The sequence below is a fragment of the Notamacropus eugenii genome, chromosome 4 (assembly GCF_028372415.1).
Source record: "Notamacropus eugenii isolate mMacEug1 chromosome 4, mMacEug1.pri_v2, whole genome shotgun sequence".
NCBI classification, from domain to species: domain Eukaryota; kingdom Metazoa; phylum Chordata; class Mammalia; order Diprotodontia; family Macropodidae; genus Notamacropus; species Notamacropus eugenii.
Genome location: NC_092875.1, coordinates 473,593,196 through 473,611,953, shown reverse-complemented (window position 1 = coordinate 473,611,953; position 18,758 = coordinate 473,593,196).

Sequence of the window (18,758 nt, the reverse complement as noted above, 5' to 3'; positions counted from 1 at the left end):
GTAAGGCTGGTGCTGGGAACTATTACTGGCAAACTGATGAGAGCCACAGTGATTTAGGTTTAAGGCAAGATCCTTAAAAAAGCAAGCCCCAAACCCCAAGATATCTTCTAAGGTTCCTAAGATCAAGATTTACATTCCTTTGGGTAGAACACCTGCAGCAAAGTGAACACAGAGAGGAAGAAAGGAAAGAAGGGAGAGAGGGAAAGAAGGAAGGAAAAAAAGGAGGGAGGAAAGAAGAAAGGAGGGAGCGGTATTGTCCAACTAGAACTGGCCAGTTGGGTCCCTAGTGGGGCAGATTGTCATGTTATTGAACATATAACAAAGGAGAAGGTTTACTTCACCTTAACACAGCAAGTCTGTACAGCAAGGATACAATGGCACTTAGCTTCTCTGGTCATGACCTGCCCATCTCCATCTGGAAATGTATCTGCTCAATATATCATCATGTTGACTTGCATGGTCTCTTACTATATCTGAGGAGCCCCTACTAGAGAAGGCTGGAACCTTTCATGCCCTCATGCCAGAAAGTTGTATCAGGGAAACAAGAACCAGTCAGATGGTAAAGGAAGATACCTCCGGGAAGTCAGGGAAGCAAGTCCTATCACAGAAACATATTCTTTAATTCTTTATCATAAAACCACACTTTTTATCACATTGCATATTAAATGTACATTTAACAAATAGTATACTTTTCCATGTTTAATCTTGATTGGAGCCCATAGGTTTTTAATAAGGTTTAAATCACCATGAGTTCCAAGATAGTTAAAGCAGAGTCTGGGGCTTCTTAAGGTATGACAAGCCTGGGCAGAGATTCACCAGTCAGGAGAGCAAGCCAAAGTTAGAGTCATTGTGAGCTTAGCAAGGTTTGTGAGGCGGTGGAGTAGTTCAGAAAGTCAGAGAATTTTGCATAAGAATGGAGGATTGGGGTGATATGCTGTATAATTCAAAAGATAAAAAGATGAACAAAAGCTATAGATGTTGGGGAAATGTAATAAGAAGGGCCACTGGCCATGTCTGGTTTACACTTTACTGTGATTGGTGGTGGTGGTGATGGTCATGGTGGTCATCATCTTAGTTCAGAAGAGGACCAACGACATCATGAAGGTGATGTCTTGACTTGTGAATGTGAATTGGATTTAAGTGAGGCAGAGCAGGACAAAGTCTTCACCTTCACTCTCTCCTCCAGAGGCATCAAAGTCCAGTGGTAAGATAAAAGTCAAGATGACTGATGATGGCCCAAGATGCAATGGATGACCTCAGCCTTTCTAAATTAAGGTCTTTGCCAGGCCTCAGTTTATCTGAGGCAATGGCCATTCAATGACTGAGGGCTAGGTAAGAATTGAAACAAAAAATGGTCTAATTTACCATCGTAAAAATACCAATCTGGAAGGGAAAGACCCTTAAACTTTCTGGTCCAAACAGAAAACAATTGCTATTTATATTCATTCTAAATCATCAGCTTCATGGAGTCATAGGTGAGAGCTGGATGAATCAGGTGGACACTAAAAGTGGAAAGCAGCCCTCAAAAGGGCTTTACAGCCTTCCTACCAGAAATACTAGTCTTCCCTGAACATCCCATACACCCCAAGATACTTTCCAGGGATGTACACGTAGATGAGGAGGTTGATGTACTCATTGCCAGAGCTAGCTCAGTGTGTGGGAGGAGAGAGTGGAGGTATTAGACTGCCTAGCAAATTAAAGGTCTTTAGAGATGTACTGATTTTATTGCTGTATGCCTATGAAACCTGGACAGTATGCCAGCAATGTGCCAGGAAACTGAATTGCTTCCATTTGAATTGTTTTAGGAATATTATGAAGATTACATAAAGTAGGTCCTTTCTTGAGCTGAACTGCCAAGCATTCAAATTCTGCTAGAGAGAGTGCAACTCTGATCTGCTGGCCGTGTTGTGGAATGCCAAAAGACTATTTTACAGAGAACTCATACAAGGCAAGTGCTTACATGGAGGTCAGAAGAAGATACAAGGACACTCTCAATGTGTCTCTGAAGAAATCTGGAATCAATTGTGAGACATGGGAGACACTGGCACAGGACCTCCTAGCATGTGTGCCTGCATCAAAGAAGGCACTGTGCTCTATGAGCAAAGCAGAATTATGGTAGCTCAAAAGCAACATGAGATGTGCAAATTTAGAGGCATCTCCATTTCAAATGTTCAAATGTACTATTTGTGCCCATGCTGAGGTGAAGCCTTCTGAGCTCATATTGGTCTGATCAGCCTCAGTGAGACACACTGTAGCATGGCCCCAACATAGTGATGTGATTTTGGTCCTTTTTGAGAATGAAGGGACAACAATCACCTGATTCATATACCATAACTTGTTTAGTCATTCCCAGATTGATGGGTACCCTGCCCAGGTTCTCATTCTTTGCCACCACAAAAAGATCTACTGTAAATATATTTACACATATTGGTCCTTTTCCTCTGTCTCCTCCAATCCATTCTCATAGCTCTTATACCTTCAGCCTGCTTGTCTACTCTTCTTCATCCCTGTATTTGGTTTAAGGTCATTTAAAAAAACATATTCCATAAAGGCTTTAATCAGAATGCTAGAAATAAAGTATAACAGATTAACATCAATGCCCAAAGTCCACACAAGCCCAGTCCTCAACCTTTCTCAACATTTCTCTGTCCGTAGCATGTCAGAACAGGCATTGGCTTTCACTTGAGGATTTTTGTTTGCTGGCAACTGGGGGTAAATTAGCTTCATATAATGCAGGTACTACAAGTGCCTTGGAGTTCTCTGTCAAAGGCTTTCAGTTGTATTATGCCATTTCTCATTGTCTTGCTGTCAGGCATATACATTTAAACTTTACTTCCATCCATTTAATAGTGGACAAATATGAGGGGGTTTTCTCCACAGGACAGTGGCAGCCTGTATATCATATTACTTCCCAGGTCACTGGAGACAGTGGCAGATGCATGGAGTTCTTGCAGCTCAGCCCCCCTCTAAATGTGTCTTCTTACATGCTCTCTCTCTCAATTTCTTCACTACTTACAGGGTAAAGATTGCATTCTTGGGTTATGCCTCTGTCCACGGTTTGGAGGAACCAAGATGGCAGAGTAGAAGGAAGGAGTGCAGTGAACTCACCTTCAAAAACTCCTCCAAAAAGGAGGAATGCACCAAAAAAAAATTTTACAAGTATCTCTGATAAAACCCTAAATTCTCAAATCTATAGAGAACTGAATCAAATTTATAAGAATATAACTCATTCCCTAATTGATAAATGATTAAAGGATATGAGTAGGCAGTTTTCAAATGAAGAAATTAAAGCTATCTATAGTCATATGAAAAAATTCTCTAAATCACTATTGATTAGAGAAATGAAAATTAAAACAACTTTGAGATACCACCACATACCTATCAGATTAGCTAATATGACAAAATAGGAAAATGGTAAATGTTAGAGAGGATGTGGGAAAACTGGAACGCTAATGCACTCCTGGTACAGTTGTGAACGGATTCAAATATTTTGCAGGGCAATTTGGAACTACGCCCAAAAGGTCATAAAACTGTCCTTACCCTTTAATCAGGCAATAGCACTGCTAGGTCTGTATCCAAAGGAGTTTTGTTTTGTTTTTTTTTTAAGGGAAAAGAATTTATTTGTATAAAAATATTTATAGCAGCTCTTTTTGCAGTGGCTAAGAATTGGAAATCAAAGGGTTGCCCATCCACTGGGGAATGATTGAACAAGTTGTGGAATATTATTGTAATGAAGCATTATTGTGCTATAAGAAATGACAAGCATTTCTGAAATGATTTCAGAAAAACCTGGAAATACTTACATGAAGCCACATGAAGACTTACATGAACCAAGGCAAAGTGAAGTGAGCAGAACTAGGAGAACATTGTATACAATATTATATGATGAAGAACTGTGAATGATTTACTTATTCTCAGCAGTACGATGATCCAAAACAGTCCCAAACGATTCATGATGAAACATGCTATTCACCTCCAGATAAAGAACTGATTTGTCTAAATACAGACTGAAACCTTTTATTTTCCTCTTTCCTTTATTCCTTCCTTTCCTTCTTTCTTTCTTTTTTTCTTTCCTTTGAGTCTTCTTGCACAAAATGACTAATATGGAAGTGTTTTATATAATTGTACACATATAAACTATATCAAATTCCTTACTGTCTCAGCAAGGGGGTAAGGGAAAGAGGGAGGGATAGAATTTGGAAGTCAAAGTTTAAAAAAAAAAACTATATTTGTTTTAAAAAAAATTGTTTTCTCATGTAATTGGGAGAAAATAAATTTTTTTTTTTTTAGAAAAAGAAAGAGCACCAAACTGAATCCTGATGAGGAAATAAAAGAAAAAGTTATAGTGAGTCATTTCTATAGCCCAGGTCAGCAGAGAGAGACAGACAGTGAGGTCTGTGGATATTGAGAAAGGGAGGCCAGGAACTGCCTTATGGAGTACTCCAACTCAAGGGAAAGGCTGTACACTAGGATGAGAAGAAGTCTCCCATCCATTTGGGGTACTGAGATGGGAATAGGTGCCATCTGGCAGCTTTGTCACCCACTAATCAATTCTGATCCCAGATCTAAGGCAGATGGAGGAGAAATCCTAAACTCTGGGGTTGTGTCAGATATGGAGCTGCCCTTTCAGACCTTAGGCAATGTATGAAGAAAGGAGGAAGTTCAGAAGCAAGCAAGCACCCCTATGGCTCAGGTCCCAGGAGAAGAGCAAAGTCTGAATAGTAGCTTCTAGATCAGTTTGAAACCTACAGAGGAATGACTGGAGCAGGAATCTCAGACCAAAGGGGAGCCTCTGAACTAGCTGGCTGATGACAGAGGTTGAGTCCAGCAGCAGTGTACTGTTGCTCAGACCCAAACCCAGGTCAGGGCCTTGCAGAACTGAGAAGTGAGATGGGAGAGGTGAGGAGCTTGCAGGTCCCTAGCCTGTGCTGTCCTTTAGATCCTCAAACAGTACTAGACTCAGTACCCCAATGAAGAAGCAATAGGACAAGCCTAGGCCTTTCCTGCACAAGTGCTGGAGAGTCTAGCCCTAACATCGAGTCTGAAAGTCAGGAAGTAAGTTGGAAGAATGAGTAAACAAACAAAGAAACACTGTGAAAGGCTATTATGGTAACAAGGATGGTCAAGACACAAACCTAGAAGGGGATTATCCAAAATAAAAGCAAAGCTTCAAAAAACAGACACAGCTTGGGCCCAGATTCAACTAGAATTCCTGAAAGAAATGAAGCAAAAGTTTAAAAAAGAGTTGAACTTTTTTTTAAATAAACGAAATGAATGCTAAAGGAAACAATTGAAAAAGAAATGAGAGGTATGGAACAAAGAATTGGAAAGGGAATTAACAGCTTGGCACAAGAGGTACAACATCTTGCCTAAGCAACAAAAAATGTTTATACTCAGGTCTGTAAGTTCTGCATATTAGGAAGTACTGTTCCATACTTGAATATCAGAAGGGGAAATTGTCAGATTATGGAAGCTATAGATTCAAGTGGTGACAGCATTTGAAAATGAACCCTGAACCCTAAAGAGGGAGTCTAAACTTTGAGTAGTAGGAATTCTCTTAAAATGGAAGTATCAGAACTTAACGGGTGATTGTTGTCCTTCCTTCTCAAAGAGGACCAAAATGACATCAGTACGTTGAGGTCAAGCTACAGTATGTCCCACTGTGGCTGCTCAGACCAATACGAGACTCTTCCACAGCACAGACACAAATAGTTCATGTAAACATTTGAAGTGGAGATGTCTCTAAATTTGCATATCTCATGTTGCTTTTGAGTTACTATAATTCTGCTTTGCTCATAGAGCACAGTGCCTTCTTTGATGCAGGCACGCATGCTAGGAGGTCCTGTGCCAGTGTCTCCCATGTCTTACAAATGATTCCAGATTTCTTCAGAGAGACCTTGAGAGTGTCCTTGTATTGCTTCCACTGACCTCCATGTAAGCACTTGCCTTGTATGAGTTCTCTATAAACAGTCTTTTGACATTCATCAATGTGGCCAGTCCATGGGGATTCTGCTTTCTAAGGTAGAGTTTAAATGGTTAGCAGTTCAGCTCAAGAAAGTACCTACTTTGTCTGGCCAAGTGATCTTCATAATCTTTCTAAGACAGATCAAATGGAAGTGATTCAGTTTCTTGGCGTATCACTGGTATACTGTCCAGGTTTCACAAGCATACAACAATCAAATCAGCATAACATCTCTGTAGACCTTCAGTTTGATAGGTATCTAATATCTCTTCTCACCTACACTTTTCTTCAGAGCCTTGCAAACACTGAACTTGCTCTGGCAATGAATGCATCAATCTCCTCATCTATGTGTATATTCCTGGAAAGCATATTACCAAGGTAAGTGAACTTATCCATAGCATTCAATGCTTCAGTAACTGTAATTAATGGTTCCACATATGTATGGGAGGAGTGCTGGCTTGGGGAGAACCTGTTTTCTTTGTGTTAGTTGTTAGACCAAAATGAGCACAGGCAGCAGAGAATTGACCCATACTTTGTTGCATTTCAGCCTCAGAGGCTGCATCAAGTACGCAATCTTCTCTGAACAAAAAAATTGAGCACCAGCTCTCCCTCTACTTTAGTCTTGGCTTGTAGCCTTTTCAAGTTAAATGATTTGCCTCATTGTGGCAGCTGCCCTTCATACTATTTTAGTCCTCATTGAAGGTGCCTGACAACTTTGCTGAAAACATCATGGATGGGAGCAAGCGCCCAGCCCTGCTTTACTCCACTGGTGATTGGCAATACGTGAGAGCATTATTAACAGGATTTTACTGAGCTTGTCTCTAACCTGATAATGATGAAAGAGCAGCCCAGAGACAAATTGCCAGTAATCAGGTAGCTCTTTAATTAATTAGTTTCATTATGAGGAACAGATTTGCAAATCAGGAATTCTTCTAATCAGAATTCCACCTTACTAAAGTGAAGACAAAGATTATATACATAAATAATGGGGTGAGGGAAAATTAAGGGGGAAGGTGGATTAAAAACAATTGTTTCCCAGGACCAGAGTGGTTTCCCACAACAAATTCACAAGTGGAAAACAATGCAACAATTCTGGAGTCCTGTGGGAGCCATATTACTCAAATCTTTGAGGGCTGTTACTTATAGGGCTGCAGGACCAGAGTTCTGTGATGGAGACAGGTTCTACAATCTTGGATTCCCTTCACTTAAGGCACAAAGATGCAGAGTTTGTGAGAGCATTGTCAAGGGTTTGATTGATCTTTTCAAGCTGCATTGTAAATCTGACTCTCCAGCCAGAAGATGCAATTCTGAGAATTTAATCTACTAGTATAGTCATTACAAGCTTCATATGGATTAATATGAAAAATCATAATTCTCTTCACAACATTGTCCATTATCCAGAACCTGTGCAAGCATGCCATCATGAAACTGACATACTGTATTGATTAAATTCTGTGGACAACCCAATTTTGCCTTCATTTTCCACAAACCCTCATGCCTGTATTGTAGTGTAGGAGGTAGTGTGAGTAGGAGAAATGGTAAAGGGTAGTAGAAATTGTGTTAGACATGGAATGAGGAGAGATCTAAATTTTAGGTCTTCTCTGACATAATAGCAGTGTGACAAAGAGCCTATCACTTCAACTCACTGGGCCTTGGAGCCTTCATCTATAATAGAAGGATTATAGCACTAGCAGTGCTTACCTCACTGTGTTTTACAAAGATTGAATAAAGAAGCATATGTAAGAGTGCTTTATACACGTCATGGTTTAGATAAAGTCAGCTCTTAATTATATATTCCTTGTGACAGATGAGGGCTAGATTTTTCAGAGGTATATTCATAGTTCTGATTCTATGCCAAGCAGACTTTCAATTTATGGTGTGCTTTCCTGAGGCTAAAGTGTGGAGTAGAAAAAGTGAAAATTAATCCTCAAGCCTCCTATAACCATTGCTCTATCTTTCGCTATAATTCTATCTAGATAGCAAGTAGTATGAGAGAGAAGGAACCTGGAGAAAAGGAAAGTTGGCTTTAATGACTCTGCATAGCACAAAATTGTTAACTTTTCAATTTTTATTTTTTCAGATAGTGGAAATGTTTGTATGCCCAATATAGAACCTTAGATTCAGTAGTTTGAGGTTATGCTGTCCCTTGATAGCTTTGTAAATTATAATCATGAAATTCTTATTTTGAGTAATTTCTGGGTATTTTTCTTTAGAAAAAAAATCCTCTATTTTATTGTTATGAAAATACCCCTCAAAAGATACCAATTCCTCCTATTTAGAATTTCTAGCTACTTCAGTCAATTGATATTAAAAGTTTGAATTACCTAAGCTTTCTCTATGGAAATATATTGTGCATTTTCAGGAATTCTTCCCTCTTCATGAAGTCAGATTATTGTTGTTTACAAGAATGTTGTTATTAGTACTGTTATTGTGACTTTTATAAGTCACAAATTGAAAAACATCGTCTGGGTTAATTTCACCACAGAAAAATCAAGCAAGCAAAAAATATGGAGTGATATAAAAATGAGTCTAAGACACAGTTTCTACTCAAAAAAGAATCTATGATCCAGTTGAGGACATGACTTGCAAGTATAAAACAATTAAGTGGAACACCCCCTTGGGAATGTGTAGTGGAGGTGGGGGCCCTTTGGTTATTAAACTGGAACTCCATGATATACTCAAGGGAAAGTGTCTGTTGTTCAGTTCTTTCCTTCCTGCTAGCCCTGAAATGTAAGGACAGCTCTTTAAGTACTTGTGAAAGCAAGCACCCTGACACATCCAGGATGGCCTGCTATCACAGGTTCTTTGATCTGCTTTTCTAAAAGGAAAGGTAACTTTTGAGGGGTCAGCAATCATTTTAATCAAGCACATATATCATTCACTTAGTTCAGGGGGAAAAGTCAGCACCCTGAACTTCAGAGAAAATACAAACAGAGAAATAAACATCAGCAGACAAGGCTTCCAATTGTCTGACCACAAGCAATACATATATCACAAATCAACAGACAGATCCAACTATCTGATCATTACATACATACATAGTCCAGAGAGCGAAGCACCAACATCTGGGCTATATAAGCCAGGAGGCTCCTTAGGCTGCCCAGAGTCTCATCTGGCCAAACAAACACTTCTAATGAGTAAGCCCCAAAGCAAAACCTCACCTCAGAGTATTTATACACTTTTCAGAGCCAGAGGGCATCACAGCTCTTAAGAACCAGTGCCTCATTAGAAATTAAGAAAAGGTGTGGACCTCCCCTAATCAAGCTTTCCTTAATGGGCAGGCCTATTAATGGGTGGGGAAGATCTTTAACTCTCATTAGCATTACAGCCTTGAAAGTCTGAGCTCCTGGGAAAGCCTTCTCTCCTCATCTGGCCCAACTGTGAGCACTTAGTAGGTGAGCCTTTCTTCGTCTTTTTTCCTTTTGGTTCAAGGCCTTGTGAGATCTCAAAAAGAAATTGGTGTGTTTCCTAGTTCCCATGTGGGCTACTGGCTATGGGAACAATTGCTGTGGCAACAGCAGACTGGCCAAGAAGGAGTAAGCCACAGAGAAACCTCTAGAAGTAAAAGAACCCACTTAGTCGTTCGTTCATATGGCTGTACTCAGGGTAAATTATAAAATGAATAGTGAATAGTCCTATTGCAAATGTTCTAATTAGATTCATGTACTAGACTCTCCGAGGCAGCTAGGTGGTATAGTGGATAGAGGGCTGGGTCTAGAGTCAGGAAGACTCTTCTCCCTGAGTTTGAATCTGGCCTCAAACACTTACTAGCTTTGTGATTTTGGGCAAGTCACAACCCTGTTTGCCTCACTTTTCTCATGTCAAATGAACTGGAGAAGGAAATGGCATACCACCCCAAGTATATCTACCAAGAAAACCCCAAATAGGGTCACAAAGAGTTGAACACAACTGAAACAACTGGACACCAAAAAAACTAGACTCTGAACTAATCGTTCTATGACTTTTAAAAAATTGCTTAGTGTTCTTTTTCTCTATGGAATTAAAACTTTTTCTACACCTAATTCATTTTTATACTCTGGGTACCTTTATTTCCTGTCTTCCTCCCCTAATCCTTAAGACTAGAAACAAAACTGGAATTGCTCTTATTTTTGGTGGGAATGGAATTGGAGCACTGGAAACCTAGCTCCCCTACTGAGGAGACAGGCAACTCCAGACCAGTGAACCCAAGGCAAAGTGTGAGGTCAGGAAAAAGCTTGGGACTGGAAAGGTGGACAGACTCTGTGTGATCTCTGTGCCTGTTTAGCGCCTGTGCTAGATGGTGAATGGGACAACAGCAGTGATGTGGTAATAGCTCACATTTAGAAAGCTTATTAAGGTTTACTTAAATAAATGCTCAACTGTGTGGCACAGATAAATAATAGGGCAGAATATGATAAAGCAGCAGTTTCACTGCACAGCTAATTAATAGGAGGCGGTAACATTTCAGCTGGTTTTTAAAGGATGAGTGAATTCTGAGTAAACATTAGTCTTCCCTGGGAAGGTAAGGACATTGGGGAAAGGGAACAGTGCATTTGACTGTCAAAAAAATACTCCCCATTCTCATTAGACCTATACTGTCTGAGCAACTCATGGCAATGCAGGGTTAAACAAGGATCAGCTCTCTGGGCTTCTCATTGCATGCCTTTAATGTTTCAGCTGCAAGTCAGTCCTCTGGTAAGGATCTTCTTATTTCATTAATAGGTCAAGTTCCAACTACTAAGTCAGCAGGAAGGACAAAAGCTCAGAAGGTTCACTTCCCCTTTGCTGTGATGCAAGAATGCCTAGGGGATAAGGACTTTCATAGGAGGTTTTTTTCTTTTTTTCTTTTTTGCAAACTCCTAGGGAGTTAATCAGTTACATAATGATGTAATGCAGGAAATGCACATTCTACTTCCAATCTTCCCCATTGAAAATGTGGACTCATACTCTGGGAATCACTCTGGGCTCTGATATGAGTTTTTGCTTTATTTTACCCAGAACCAAACGTCCACCTTGCTTTTTGTTCACCAGCTCCAAATCATGCGATCATGTGCACATGTAGCCACTCCTATCACACTTCTACTTTGTACTTCCCTTTACACTAGTGTGAAATTCAAATCAGTCAGTTTTGTTACCCAGGAGTAACCCTGGCAGTCATACCAAGGGTGAGACGATCAGGATTTTCACTGGGGAGTCTCCATCCAGGAGGGAAGGCAGACTAACTCTTGTCTTCCTTAATCTAGATGAGACCATCCCAGGGATAGCTACAGCCTTCTCAAAAGGGCTCTCTCTGTGAACATTTACCTGTCAAAACTGGCAAATGCTAAAATCAGCAAACGAAATCAGCAATCCCAGAGGGGCCACTGCCAGGCTGCCCTCCCACCCCTTCAAGGCATGACTTGAACAGTACAACTGAACTACCACAAGAGGTAAACATTTGAAAGCTTTAAAATAAGGGATAATAAAAAGATGTGAAAGCAATGAAGGTCATCTTGAAATTCTGCCCATTCAGTAACTCCTGTGTTTTACTTAGGGCTGCCTCTTGAGGATCCTGAGCGTACTTTTTAAAACTTCCATCAGAATCCTGATGAAGGAAATTGTAGGCTTTGATTTTTGAAGTTAGTAAAGTTATCCATATGAACTCCATTTGATATTTTTTTATTTCTGTTATTGCAAGTTTAAAGAGAAGGAACTGGGAGGAATACATGTTTTCACTGATTCAGTTTTGTTGGGGTTTTTTTTAGTGTTGAGAAGTCTCTTATTTTTTAGAATTTATTTATTTATTTTAAGTTTTCAACATTCATTTCCACAAAATTTTGAGTTCCAAATTTTCTCCCCATCTCTCCTCTTTCCCCCAAAATACCATGCATTCTGACTGCCCCTTCCACCAATGTGCCCTCCCTTCTAATATCCCTCCCTTCCCTTATCACCATCTTCTCTCTTGTCCTGTAGGGCAAGATAAATTTCTATACCCATTGCTTGTATGTCTTATCTCCCAGTTGTAGGCAAAAACAATTCTCAACATTTGTTCCTAAAACTTTGAGTTCCAACTTCTCTTCCTTCCTCTCTCTCCACCCATCCTCACTGTGAAGGCAAGCAATTCGATATAGGCTATATATGTGTAGTTTTGCAAATGACTTCCATAATAGTCATGCTATGTAAGACTAACTATATTTCCCTCCATCCTATCCTGCCCCTCATTTCTTCTATTCTCTCTTTTGACTTTGTCCCTCTCCAAGAGCATTTATTTCTAATTGCTGCCTCCTCCCATTTGACCTTCCTTCCATCATTCCCCCCACCCTGCTTATCCCCTTCTCCTCTACTTTCCTGTAGTGTAAGATAGATTTTCATATCAAATTGAGTGTGCATGTTATTCCTTCTTTGCACCAAATGTGAAGAGAGTAAGCTTCACTTTTTCTCTCTCACCTCCCCCTTTTCCCCTCCACTAGAAAAGTTTTTTCTTGACTCTTCTGTGACAGATAATTTGCCCCATTCCATTTCTCCCTTTTTCTTTCCAATATATTCCTCTCCCACTTCTTAATTTTATTTTTATCATCCCTTCCTATTCAACTTACCCTGTGCCTTCTGTCTCTCTCTTTCTCTCTCTATATCTATGTGTGTGTGTGTGTGTGTGTGTGTGTGTGTGTGTGTGTGTGTGTGTGTGTGTAAGCCCTCCAACTACCCAGATACTGAGAAAAATTTCAAGTTACAAATATTATCTTTCCATGTAGGAATTTAAAAAGTTCAACATTAGTAAGTCTCTTGTGATTTCTCTTTCCTGTTTACCTTTTCATGCTTCTCTTGATTCTTGTGTTTGAAAGTCAAATTTTCTTTTCAGCTGTGGTCTTTTCATCAAGAATGTTTGAAAGTCCTCTATTTCATTGAATGACCATTTTTTCCCCCTGAAATATTATACTCAGTTTTGCTGGGTAGGTAATTCTTGGTTTTAATCCCAGTTCCTTTGACTTCTGGAATGTCATGTTCCAAGCCCTTCGATCCCTTGCTGTAGAAGCTGCTAGATCTTGTGTTATCCTGATTGTATTTCTACAATACTCCAATTGTTTCTTTCTAGCTGCTTGCAATATTTTCTCCTTGACCTGGGAACTCTGGAATTTGGCTACATTATTCCTAGGAGTTTCTCTTTTTGGATCTCTTTCAAGAGGTGATTGGTGGATTCTTTCAATATTTATTTTGCCCTCTGGTTCTAGATTATCAGGACAGTTTTCCCTGATAATATCATGAAAGATGATGTCTAGGCTCATTTTTTGATCATGGCTTTCAGATAGTCCCATAATTTTAAAGTTGTCTCTCCTGGATCTATTTTCCAGGTCAGTTGTTTTTCCAATGAGATATTTCACATTATCTTCCATTTTTTCATTCTTTTGGTTTTGTTTTATAATTTCTTGGTTTCATTCTAATTTTTAATGAACTATTTTCTCCATGAGCTTTTGAGCCTTCTTTTCCATTTGGCTAATTCTGCTTTTGAAAGCATTCTTGTTGTTGGCTTTTTGGACCTCTTTTTCCAATTGAGTTAGCATATTGTTAAATGTGTTATTTTCTTCAGCATTTTTTTGGGTCTCCTTTAGCAAGCTGTTGACTTGCTTTTCATGATTTTCTTGCATTGCTCTCATTTCTCATCCCAATTTTTCATCCACTTCTCTTACTTGATTTTCAAAATCCTTTTTGAGCTCTTCTACGGCCTGGGACCATTGCGTATTTATTTTGGAGATTTTGGATGCAGAAGCCTTGACCTTTATGTCTTCCCCTGATGGTAAACATTGTTCTTCCTCATCCGAAAGGATGGGAGAGAATACCCGTTCACCAAAAAAGTAGCCTTCTATAGTCTTACTTTTTCCTCCTTTTAGGCATTTTCCCAACCAGTTACTTGACTTTTGGGTCCTTTGTCAAGAGTAGGGTATACTCTGGGGTCCTGTAGGATCTCAGTTCCTCCAAGGTGGCACAATCAAGGCAGAGGAGTTTACTCCCTGGCCAGGCTACCGGCTAAGATTCAGATCAGCTGTTCAATTCCTCCAGGGTCTTTAAGTTGAGTTCTCCAACAGTGGAACAATGGACCCCAACTGCTGCCTGTTGGGGCCAACACCAGGCAGCACAGCTGCCCCTCTGTTGCTGCCACTACTGCCTGGAGCGAGGACTAGGAGAGGACCCTGGTCCCTTGTCACGGAGGTAAAAAAGCTCTCTCACTGACCTTTGAAGCTGCCTTTGGCATCTGTGGATTAAGGGATCTGTGAACCTCCACTGCTGCTGCCAGGGATTCCACCTGTGAGGCCTGTTTTGGCTCTGTTCCTCCCAGTGCCATGTGACAAAGGCCAGGCTTCACTCCACTCCACGTCCAGGGTGACTGAGCTTTCCTGTTGGCCTTCCATGTCACCCTGGGTTGGAAATCTCCTCCACTCCATCATTCTGTGGCTTCTGCTGCTCTAGAATTTGTTGAGTCTTTCTTTACAGGTATTTTATGGGCTGTGGGGGAAGAGCTAGAGTATATGTGTCTTTCCACTCTGCCATCTTAGCTCTGACTCAGTTTTTAAAAAAATGTTCTTTTATTTGAAAAAAAAAATTCCAACTGATTTCTGAATATTCAACCCAGTGTTTAACTAAACCCAATACTAAAGCCTACTATAGTTACTGTAAATCAAAGGTCAGTAAAGAATGGCCAGAGGACTTGTCATCTGTTTTTGTAAGGGAAAACTAAGAATGGGCTTTATATTTTTAATTAAAATAAAGCCTTATAGTAGTTTACTGAGCTCTGTTATAAACCATCAAAATAACTTTCTCCCAAACAAGCATTGAAATGTATATTAAATATATGCTAAACATATATTAAAATATATATAACATTCAATAGAAATAGAAATATATTTTGATATGTACATATTGAATATATATGTAATATGCATATATAGCATGTACTTTTGCATATGCATATATACCTATATATTTATATGTATGTGTGTGTGAGTGTGTATACACATATGTTAATGTTAAAGATCCCCACCAGTGAATTAGAGGCTTTTAACTTGTGGCTGACTGCTTGACAAAATTTGAGAAGAGGATTTTGTTGACTAGTAAAAAACTGCTTGTTGCTAAACTCTTTGGTATAGGGTCTTATGACTGAGAATAGTATAGAACATTTAGGAGTGAAGGTGTTCACAGTTTCCTGGAAATAAGGATCATATTTAAATTCTGCACATTTTCTTTTCCTGGGAACAAATGAATCTCAGTGAAGACTTTCAGCGATTTTGGAAACGTAGGTACTCCCATCAAAAATGGATACTTCTTTTCCTGAACACAGTGATAGCTTGTTAAATGTTGTTACTATTTTGATATCTACGATACATATGTAGCATAGTATCTGAGTTTGCCCTGGCAAGCTGGGTCCCCAGAGGGCAAATGATTGCTTCCTCCTTCCATTTTCTACAAGTAACTCAGAGGCCTTGGTGGGGTATCTCATTGACAAGAGTTTTTCACATTTTTGTGTGCCATGGATCCCTTTGTCAGTCTGGTAAAGCCTGTAGACCTCTTCTCAAAACAATGTTTTTAGATGCATAAAATAAATTGTATAGACTTACAAAAGAAATCAATTATACTAAAAAAGATACAATTTTTCAATCCAAGTTCATGGGTCTGGGGGCCCTAGGAGCAATACCTCAGCTCTGATAGTACTGCTCCCAGTGCCCCATCAGTGCGATGTCTCCAGTGATTACCAGTGAATATCAATTAACCAGCCAGACCTAATCAGCTTTTAATAACAGGTCCCTACTGAGGTGATTTAATAAGAAAAGCTGGAACAAAAATCCCCCTACACACTCTCCCACAAGTGCATGCAGAGTCCAGGGAAAAATGGGCTCAGGTTTAGTAACTCCAAACTCCTAGCTGCTGGAAGTCTTTCTCTTCCCTTCATGGGGGTACTCATACGGTTCTCCTTAAGTACAGTGCATCTTTCTGCTGGACTCATTGTAGTGTCCTGAACTTTTCTTTATCCAGTGTAATTCATTTGTTCCTGACTCCTGATGCAGGCACTGCTGGCAGCCACTGCTACTCTGGGGATGTTTCTGGGATGCCCATGAGAAGACAAATCTTCCAGACTTTTCAAAGTTTTGAAAGGTCTTCTGGTCAAGAGAGGAGGGAGATGGGAAGAGACAGGAAATCTTCTCTGCCCTGCCCCCCACCAGTGATTCTCTCTCAGAGGCTTGGCTAGACTACTCTCTCCTCTAGAATAGATCACCTAGACCCTAGAATTCTGAGTGCCTCACTAGCTTACTGTTTGATACAAAATCCCATGGAATGTGACTGAATCTTCTCAGCGAGTCCTGATACATTTCGTGTATAGTATTATTTAATTTCATTTGAGCCTTTTGGTCCTTCCCAAATGATTAACTAGGCTGTTTGCACTTATTTCAGTACTCTTGATGGACCGACTGATTCAATATAAATATTCTCATCTGACAAAGGCATCAGGGCTAGAGCATTTTGTCAGCTACTTCAAGTGGATTGGAGCAATTGATTCAATTGACATCCCCCCAACCCTTGTATATACAAAGCTAAGATTTTTAAAAACCACTTAAGGGGTTTTGAGGATATTCTTTGACGATCAAAATCATCCTTGAATCACAAAACTGGATGAGGCTTGAATTCTCTTCCCTGGTCAAGAGATCATAGAGGGATGTGAAAGTTTCCAGGTAAGTCTACCAGGCAAGATAGCCATACTTCTGCCACTTACCACCTGAGTGCCCTTGGTCAAATTCCTCAGCTTTTCTGGGCTCCAGTTTCCTCATCTGTAAAATGATGACTAGATCACCTCTAAGAGGTTAGAGGTCAGACTAGACTACCTCTAAAGTCTCCTTCAGCCTTAGATCTATGATCCTGTGACACCTCTTGCTTCATTTTATGAGTGGCAGCATTGGTCCAGATACCACCCTAGAATTCCTCCCTGTAATTCCAAGTTGTGACTTAGTGGAAAAGTACTGGTAGGTCTCTCCCAGCTCTGAGAATCATTCTGATATTTTCTCTTAGGCCCACAATCTTGAAGAATCATAGAATCTCAGAGTCAGACAGGACCACAGAGACCATGTGATATATATAGGATGTGATTAGCCAGCATTTTTCTTTTTTAGAATATATTTTTTTCAATTAACAAACATGTACTTTTTCTCCCTCCTACATCTCCTACTAAAAAGGAAAAAAAAAATATTCTTTTAAAAATCTGCATAGTCAAGTAAAATTGATTCCTTCACTGGCCATGTCAAACTGTGTCTCATTCTGCACACTTTCTTAGTCCTACATTGCTCTGTTTAGAGGTGGGTAGTTTTCTTCATCATAAGTTTTCTGGAACTGTCACAGTTGGTCTCTGCATTGATCAGCATTTCTGAGTCTTCTAAAATCGCTCATCTTTACAATATTATTGTCCATTGTATAAGTTCTCTTGGTTCTGCTCATGTCATTCTGTAGACATTCATATAATTCTTCTCAGATTTCTCTGAAACTATCCCCTTTATAATTTCTTATGGCATATTCCATACTTTGTCCAGCCATTCCTCAATGGATAGACACTCTCTCTCAATGGATAGCTTCCATTTCTTTGCTACTACAAAAAGAGCTACTATAAATATTTTTGTACATATGGATCCTTCTCTTTCTTTGATGTCCTTCATCCGTCTATTTCTTGAAACCCCTCAGCCAAAGGGGAACCCACACCTCCTCAGGCAAGGGCAGCCTCTGGGGGCCTACTTAATATAGTTGCCAAAAAATACTGGTGGTTATGACTACTACATGACATTGCCTCATATGTCCAGTCAAATAAAATGTATGTTTGGGGATTGGCAAGAGGCTGCACTAGAAGGAGCAGACATTTTGCTCAGTTTTTACAAGAGAAATAGGGAGTCAGTCTCTACCATCATGAATTTTGTAGAGCAGTGACACAGTGCTCTCCTTAGCAAGGCAATAAAATAAGGCACAAGTATGCATGTGCACTCACGTGTGCGCACACACACACACACACACACACACACACAGTCACTCACACACGCACCAGTCCTTGCATTTTTATTCAGTGATTCCAACAAAGAGACACATACTAGCTCACTAGTCAGACCTGTCTAGAGTGAAATCGATTTTCTTTTGGGCCACACCTCCCCACCAACCCCAACTAGTGCTTGTTCCTGGTCCCCAGAGGGTAGATTACCCAAAGCCATGTCAGCTAACACAGTGAGCCCAAAGCCTTTATCATCAAAGTGTTACAGAGATTAGCTTGATCTAAGAGTTTCTCTTACCCCCTGGGGTTTATCTTGATTTCCCTGCTTTTAGGTCTATAATCTCACCATATGGGGCATCACATTTGGTTGAGGGGAGTGAAGAAGAAGCTGGCCTGGCTTATGGTTTGCCTTGCAAGTTATCATAAACTTGTATCTGATGATGGGGCACACTTACAAGCCCACATAAGTCTGTTTTCTATGTGAACATGTAACCTTGCTTTTCTAGCCTGGAGAATTTCGCAGGCTGCTGTTTAGGCATGACTGTAATGATGGAGAGAATGCTGAGCAAAATCTGATCAGTTAGAGGCAAAGTTGATGTGAGAGCTTCAAAAAGGAAAGATATTCATTCTTTGAGTAGACATATGTGGTGCCAGAATCTTCTGAGACTGAGTCCAGATACACAGAGAGACAGACAGAGAGACTTTGGCAGCTGCAGATACACAGGGGAAACCTGTTCCTCAACACATACCTGATTTCCAGTTGGTGTCCACAGAAACTTCAGGGAATTCCACCCCCCACACCCCCCCCCCCCAGTGGGAATGAGATAT